The sequence below is a fragment of the Macrobrachium nipponense genome, chromosome 16 (assembly GCF_015104395.2).
Source record: "Macrobrachium nipponense isolate FS-2020 chromosome 16, ASM1510439v2, whole genome shotgun sequence".
NCBI lineage: Eukaryota > Metazoa > Arthropoda > Malacostraca > Decapoda > Palaemonidae > Macrobrachium > Macrobrachium nipponense.
The window spans coordinates 70440721-70450092 of NC_087209.1; positions in this window are offsets into that span (position 1 = coordinate 70440721).

Sequence of the window (9372 nt, forward strand, 5' to 3'; positions counted from 1 at the left end):
CGTTGTCGCCCCTTTCTCCGTGCCCTTGCTTGCCCCTTTCTGTTAAGGCAACAAGCCCTCCTCCTCCTCCTCCTCCTCCTCCTCCTCCTCCTCCTTCTTGGCGTGTATACCTTTCCCAAATGCCCTTTCGACACGGGATAACCGACTGACGTTCACCTGAGGAGTAGTGTCGTGTCCTGACGCAACCTTACTACGGTGGTGTTCCCCAGGTGTTGCGGTGTATGATGAAATACGGGTTTAAAAAGAGATTCTTTTTATATATTTGTTCGATGAATCCTTGTAAATTTTATAACTTTATATATATACATATCTATATCCAATCTATATATATATATATATATATATATATATATATATATATATATATATATATATATATATATGCATAAGTATATTACATATATGTTTGTATATATATATAAATATATATATATATATATATATATATATATATATATATATATATATATATATATATTTATATATATATATATATATATATATATGTATATATATATATATATATATATATATTATCATATATTATATAGCAAAATTACAAATAATATTGCCTGATGATGAGGTTTCGTACCTCGAAAGCTCGTTAAATAAGGAATGTTCTTCCTGGTCTTAGTAATATTTGTCATTAAGCCAAGATTTCCAAGCAACCGCCCAATTACTGAGATATATATATATATATATATATATATATATAGTATATATATATATATATATATATATATATATGTATATATAAATATATATATATATATATATATATATATATATATACATAGACATATGTCTTTTGTATGTGTTCACTTAATCAGAAAACTACTATACCTATAGCTTGAACAATTTGATGACCACGGCAAACAAGACATAAATTGTAAGGAAATGAAAAGTCCATGGGAAAATAATGCCAAAACCCCCACCCACCCCATCCAACCCCCACCCCCATATCTCCCCACCCCTCGGCAACCTCCTTTTTCCCTCGCTTTCCCCTCTTCATCAATGCCAAAGGTGTACTCAAGTCCACCTTGGATTAACGGCGCAGGTGGTGACTGCATCTTCCTTACTTTCTTCCACGTAGCACTCTCTCTCTTTCTCTCTCTCTTCTCTCTCCCTCTCTCTCTCTCTCTCTCTCGCTCTCTCTCTCTCTCTCTCCTCTTTTTCTCTCTCTTCTCTCTCCCCTTTCTTCTCTCTCTCTCTCTCTCTCTCTCTTGCTTGCTCGTGATTTTACTCTCTCTCTCTCTCTCTCTTTCGCTCTTGCTTGCTCGTGATTTTACTCTCTCTCTCTCTCTCTCTCTCTCTCTCTCTCTCTCTCTCTCTCGTTATTTTCTGTTTCAATTCCTTTCTTCATTTGATTGTTTGTTTTTGTAACTCATGATTTTCTTGCAGTGATGTCTTTGGTTCTTTTGTCACTTTCTATTTTATTTCTTATTTTTTCCTGTGATTTCTTTGAATTTTGCTGTTACTGGCTTTTTCTTGCTTTTTTTCTTTACTTTGGTGTCTTAGTTTCTTTTATCATAATTTTTGGGGGGCTGTGATTTCTTTACTTCCCTGTTGTTACTGATTTTCTCTACAGTAGTTTCTTTTGTTTGTTTGTAGTCAATCCTGTTTTGTTTGCTGTAAACTACGCTGTTACCTTCCCGTTACTGCTGTTACTTTCCTGTGATATCCTTCTTTCTTTGCTGTTATTACTGTTTCTTTAATTTTGTTGTCTATATCTTGTTTTTTTTCTAGTTTATTTGTTTCTTTGTTGTTTCTTATGATGTATCTTTTCATTTAATGGCAGAGATTCTAATCTCATTTGCTGTTTTTTCTCCTTATTATTTTTAATTCGTTATTTCTTTACCATCATAATTCCTGTCTTTTGCGCTTCGGTTCTTTCACTTCTTTCCTGTAATTCTTGTTTTATCATCTTTAGTGACGTTGCTACCATTGTTACTTTATGCCCTTTAATTCCTTTGTTCCTTTGCTATCACTACTTTTGTTTTAAATCAGCGCCTGTCATTCTTTGATTGCTTAATGTTCTCTTTTTGTTGCTTTACTTTTTTTTTTGTTTATTTAAGCTTCTGCTTTTTTAAATTTATTTTTTATTTCTTAGTGCCTCTGCTTCTTCGGTGTCCAGAATTCCTTTATTTGCCGTAATTCACTTGTTTCTTCTTGTTTCTGCAATTCTTTTCACCACTTCTTTCATTCTCTGGAACGCTGATAATAATCATCGCAAATTGTGCTTTGACTCTTCATATTATTATCACCAGTGTTCGCCGTCATGTTTGCTGCGTAGTGCTTCTTTTGACAACAAGACGTTATTATTATTATTATTATTATTATTATTATTATTATTATTATTATTATTATTATTATTATTATTCAAAATATGCATATTCATTCGAAAGGCGAAAAACTGTTGCTAACTTGATTAGAAAATTAAAAGCAGTAGAATTTATTTGTAAATAGTGCATATTACATATATTTATATTTTATGAGTCATATCAGATTACCGTGATTCATATACATACATCGAGCTACAAATGTCCTTTAATATCTAATTCGCTCTAACTCGGAATTAATATATTTTCATATATGTTAAACGAAGGGGAATTTTGTGCGCGTGTGTGTGTGTGTGTGTGTGTATGTATGTATGTATGTGAGTGTGTGGGTGTGTATGAAATACCAAGCTGTCAATGTTTTCAATTCATATGACAGTCTGTCGGAGAAGAATGCTAAACTCTTCTAAGTATATACTTATGTAGGCTAATTATTACCCTTTATTTCCATGTATGTATCATCTATCTGGTTCTTTTCTCAGTGAAACAATGTTGTCGTCAATCAGTTATACATATATTTCAATATTCCCATTTAACCTTGGACAGCTTGCTTAGAAAGGTTGATGGCCTCTGCTGATTGGTCCTTGACGAATGTCTGCTCATTTGGATTAATGAATCAATGATCAAACGAACAAACGTTTGAAGACAGCGGACATTTATGTTGCCTCTCCAGGATTTGACGATCCATTAGCCGTAGTCTATGCCGACTGTAAACCCAAACTTTTCGTCTGCCATAGAGCTTCTAAACTCTGACATGAGTCCTCAAAGTAACTGGCAAGTTTCAGTATCAGAAGGGAGTCTGATATATATATATATATATATATATATATATATATATATATATATATATATATATATATATATATATATATATATATATATATATATATATATATATATATATATATATATATATGTATGTATAGTATGTATACGTATATATATATATATATATACAGTATATATATATATATATATATATATATATATATATATATATATAGCATTAAGCTACAAATGTCCTTTAATATCTAATGCGCTCGACCTCAGATTTAATATATTTTCATATATGTTAACAAGTGGAATTTTTAGTTGATAATTATTTCGTCGGCCCTCGGGCTCGAACCTAGGAACCAAGAAATCAGGAGATACCTCTGCATGTTTATAATATATATTATGATATAATATATATAAATATATATATATATATATATACCATACAATATATATATATAATATATATATATATATATATATTACATATACATATACCCTTCGGTTAATGTCCACAGTTGCCGCCACGTGAGGTGCACTGACGGCACTACCCGAAACAAAATTATACCCGCTGAAAGATGTTGCAGAAGAGATTTGCTCACTCTTCCTGTAATTATCTACACTTTGAAGGCAGTGATTAGACCATTATTAGGGGAAGAGGTTAATAGGCTTGTTGGTGTTGCGTTACTGGAAATGGACAGATAAAAACGCTCATGCCTTGGGAGGAAATGAGTAAGCATTGTGGGTATCGGAAACGATCTGGGAGACCACTTTCCTTTTAACTATATAGTACTTGCAAGCTAGCCTTTCTTCTGAATAATTTAACAGTTAACCCACGTAGAACTATTATATCAGTAATAGCTCTATAAATATATCTCTCTCTTGTTGGCCTGGTCGGTTAATAAAGGCGTCAATTGAAGTCCTGATTTCTCCTCTGTGCGCTGCTGTTCGAATCCACGAGAGGACGAAATTATCTTCAACTCAAAAATTCCCCTTCGGTGAACATATATGAAAATATATTAATTCCGAGGTGGGAATTTTTTTTTTTTTTGCAAAGTTTGGGATTTTTCTAAAGGGACATTCCTGTAGCTTAATGCGAATGTATATATCATTATTATCATTAGTAGTAGTATTATTATATATATATATAATTATATATATATATAGATATATATATATATATGTGTGTGTGTGTGTGTGTGTGTGTGTGTGTATGTGTGTGGGTGTGTAGCTATACGTATGTATATATTTATATCCATATACTAGTTATATATATATATATATATATATATATATATATATATATATATATATGCATATTATACACGCACATGGCTCAATATAAGTCAAGATAAAAACAAGACAAAAGATAACCTATAACCCACCAGCGACGAAAGTAAAAGGACAAGATTTCCGATACGGATATGCGTAGCACGGACATGGCCCGCTGCCCTGAATGCCCGGGGGGGATTCCGGCACGGTAATGTGTTGTCAGTAGTAGAAGTAGTAGTAGTAGTAGTAGTAGTAGTAGTAGTAGTAAGAGAAGGGATGAGCTTCTGTAACAGCTCCCTCGTTTTTGTTGGCAACAGGACACAATCAGCTGGTTCACCTTTCGTCACAGTCCTGAGAGAGGCAGACAGAGAGAGAGAGAGAGAGAGAGAGAGAGAGAGAGAGAGAGAGAAGGCTAGAACCCTCCATCCAGGATAATCAAAGGACATTTTCTGCTCGAAAAAGATCCAGCAGGATCCGGAAACTGCCAACGAGAAGAAATTCGGTGCCATGCAGAACGTTCACTCATGTAGGGTCGTGCGCGCTGTTTTTACCGGATTGTGAAGAAAAGGGGTAATTTGCCACATTCGGTGCGTGTCTGGGGAATGTGAGTTTGTGTTTTTTTATTTTACTTTTTTTTTTTTGGTTTTCTGTTTTTGCAGGTCTGCTGTGCTTATGAAATCATTGTTCATAACTGCATTACGCCTGAAAAGACAAATATTAGGGGATATGGCGGTGTTACTTTGCGACTTTCCCTGTATACAAGTTGCCAGAGTTTAAGGATACTCAAGCAATACTCCAGGAAATGTTTTTGGTTTCAAATAACAGGCTATATATATGTGTGTATGTGCGTCTGTGTATTATTATTATATTATATATATTGCAGTTGCCTAATAATAAAAAATAATAATAATGATAATAATAGTTGGTATATATATATAATATATAATATCTATATATATTATATATATATATATATATATATCAAGATAAACGTACTTATTCAGTCAGTATTATTATTTTCATTGTTAGTTTTATTATGCTCATTATTTATATATTTACGCAAATGTACTACTAATAATAATAACAATACTAATAATAGTTCGTGCACATAATATATCTACTGTATTATTATCATCATTATTATTATTATCCACATCTACCCCAACCTCCGTCGCGGTTGGTTGCAACGAGTCCGGAGGTCCCAACTAGGCTTCGTATTCGTTTGACAACCTTACGTATTACTGACGGGGCACCTAAAAGGTTCATGCTGACATGAATCCTTCTTAAACACATTAATTTAATTATTTTTCATATTTAAGTTTATTAAATTTATGCCGTCAAGCCAATGACTGAGGCACTTTCGGCCATTCAGAGCTCAAGACACTGAACTGAAGGAGTTGGACAGCAAAGTAGAGAGATCCAGAAAATATTAATGAAAATAAAATACCAAGATTTAAAGGTGGAACTGAGACAAAACTCCACATTTGCACCAAGAAGTAATAGTTAGAGAAGTTGGACAGCAACACTGAAGGGAGGATGGGCGAATGGTGGGAAAGTAAAAGGCTAGAAAGTCGGTGCAAATAACGCCATGACGGGCATTAGTTAGTTAATGATAATAAAGACAAACACATTCGCCTGACGAGGGAGAAATGGAACAATGGAACATGAAACAATATTTTAGCTGGTAGATAAAAAAAAAAATAAATCACTGGCTCTGTATCACGATCAGTTACTGCTGCAGTGTGAGATCTGCCGTGGGAGGTTGAAACCGACATTCTTTGGAAGCTTGAATTTCAACTCAATGGCCCCTTTGGTGTGCTTGTTCCATGTGAATAGGTTTCATTTACTAATAATAATAATAATAATAATAATAATAATAATAATAATAATAATAATAATAATAATAATAATAATAATAATAATAATAATACAGTTTCAGAGAAGCCCTTCACTCCTGTATGTGAAACTGAAATGGCAAGTCTTCTGCCTGGACTCCAGTGCACGTCATTCGTGCAAAGATCCATTCCACGTCTTTTGTCCAGCCTCCGATTGCAAAGCTTGGGCCCAGATGGCTACGGCAATCGGGATAAGAGTTCAGACAGCGAGGAATGTGAAAGTGAATTAAATTACGATAACTGTGTAGCTTGAACGATGGAGAAATTGCTGCGTTATTTAAAAAAAAGGGGGAGCCAGGTGGGGAGTGTTATTTACACAATGATACCTTACTGATCCAATTGCATCAAGTAAATTTCTCCCTGTTTCGTCATGGACAGGAAGCGAAAGCTTTCTGGGTTATGTTTTCTAGGAACTTTTTTTTTTTTTTTTTTGCGTGTGTGTGTGTGTGTGGGTTGAAGCAAAAATTGTGGCGCCAGTTTAACCAATTCGCCTATGCTAATTACCGGCTCTGATGATTATTTTGAGTAGAATAACCAACTGAGCAATTAGTGATCTCGTTCGAAAGTTCTTAGTATACGTAAGAGAGGCCTATTCTTTTCTATAGACCCTTAAACAAATGAGAAAGAACTTGATCGCACTTGTGTTAGATACCTATCTCTCTCTCTCTCTCTCTCTCTCTCTCTCTCTCTCTTATGAATTTACAGCATGATTGTTTGTAGTTCCACGTTGGCCGAATGGAATTCGCTCTCGGCTACTAATCCAGGGGTCCGAGTCCGATTCTCGGCTTGGCCAACGCGGAACCAGAGGAATTTATTTCTGGTGATAGAAATTCATTTCTCGATATAATGTGGTTCGGATCCCACAATAAGCTGTAGGTCCCGTTGCTAGGTAATCAATTGGTTCCTAGTCACGTAAAAATATCTAATCCTTCGGGCCAGCCCTAGGAGAGCTGTTAATCAGCTCAGTGGTCTGGTAAAACTAAAATATACTTACCTTTTTCTACAACATGATTGTAAAAGAAAATCGTTTGTGCTATGGAAGGATAAGCAACCGAGGTCAAAGTCATGTTTAACTAAGAATGAAGCTCGAAACTTTATCTTCTTAACTTCATGAGCTGAACCAAAGTCCTTCCATTGAATCCAGGCTCATTCTTCACTATAATCACCCAGACTCTGAAACGGATTTCAGAGTCTGGGTCTATATTCTTGTTGCAAAGGTAATGAAAACATCGTTTTGTCGTCTACGAACTACCCTTGCAAGGGTTTATTTACCCCGACTAACTACGGAGATCTCCTCATCTGAATACCTTCCGTCTCCCTAGAGTCTCCGTTTTATTAGTCTTCTGTAAAAGAATTAATTTTCCCTAAAAGAACAGGTATTGAGATGGCCATTCGTCTGTCCGTCCGCAACTTTTCTGTCCGCCCTCAGATCTTAAAAACTACCGAGGCTAGAGAGTTGCAAATTGGTATGTTGATCATCCTCCCTCCAATCATCAAACATGCCTAATTGCAGCCCTCTAGCCTCAGTAGTCTTTATTTTATTGAAGGTTAAAGTTAGCCATAATCATGCTTCTGGCAGGACACCGCCGGGCATTGGTTAAAGTTTTGTGGGCCGCGGCTCATACAGCATTATACCGACACTACCGAAAGATAGATCTGTTTTCGATGACCTTGATTATACGCTGTACAGAAACCTGTACTGAGTCACCTTCCTGGTGTAGGTAAGTATAGGACACAGTTATCTCATTCTACATATTGGTTCTTCTTTCATGTTTTGCTTTGGGAAACTCTTTTGTACAGAAAATATTCAATTTTTTTCTTTCTTAACTTCATCGAGTAAAAGTGTTAGGAATTTTTCACAAGGATCTGTTGATATATTCGAAAAGAATTTGCTTGGTTGAATCTTTCCACCTGTGGCTGTATGTCCAGAAACATTTTTGCTATAGAATCTACTGTGGATATTAAGCATTCTCTACTAAGATTCTTCACATGAATGTTAAAATTCTGTCTTACGATTTATTCTTTGAGTTGGCTGGAGATTTTAGCAACTGGCATTATTTTTTAGACTCAGCTGGAGATATTAACAACTTGCACCCTTACTTAGATCAGCTGGAACATTAACAACTGGCACTATTATTTAGAATCAGCTGGGGATATCAAAACCTAAAACTGCAGCTCGAGGTAATAATAACTGGCTCTGTTACTTAGAATCCACTGGGCATATTTACAACTGGCAGTGTTACTTAGAATCAGGTACGAATATTAACACTGGCATTGTTACCTAGAATCAGATAAGGATATTAATAACTGGCCCAGTTACTTATCAGCTGGGGACATTAACAGCTGGCACTGTTACTTAGAATCAGCTGGTCATATTAACAACTGTTATTACTGTTACTTAGAATCACCTGATGATATTAATATCTGGCCCTGTTACTTAGAATCAGCTGGGCATATTTACAACTGGCACTGGTACTTGGAATCATCTGGGCTTATTAACAACTAGCACTGTTACTTAGAATCAGCTGAGCATATTTATTAAGAACTGGCACTTAGAATTCGCTGGGCATATTTACAACTGGCGCTGTTACTTAGAATCACCTGGGCATATTTGCAACTGGCACTGTTACTTACAATCAACTGGGGATATTAACAACTGGCAATGTTACTTAGAATCAGCTGGGCATATTTATAACTGGCACTGGTACTTATAATCAACTGGGTATATTAACAAGAGGTAATGTTACTAAGAATCTGCTACGGATATTAACTACTAACGCTGTTAGGCTGTTACTTAGAATCACATGGAGCTATTAACAACTTAAAATCAGCTGGGATATTAACAACTGGCGCTGTTATTTAGTTTAGGATAAACTGCAGCTCAGGATATTAATAACTGGCTCTGGGGATATTAACAATTGGTACTGCAGTTCAAGATATTAATAATTGGGGGTTTTTCTTAGAATAAACTGGGAATAATAAGAACCTGTGGTTTGACCCATTTTCTGGGCGAATTAAAGAACTTGAACTGCGGTTAAGACTTCACAACATATTGTGATGAACCCGTTATTATAGTAAAGGATATTCTTTTGCTT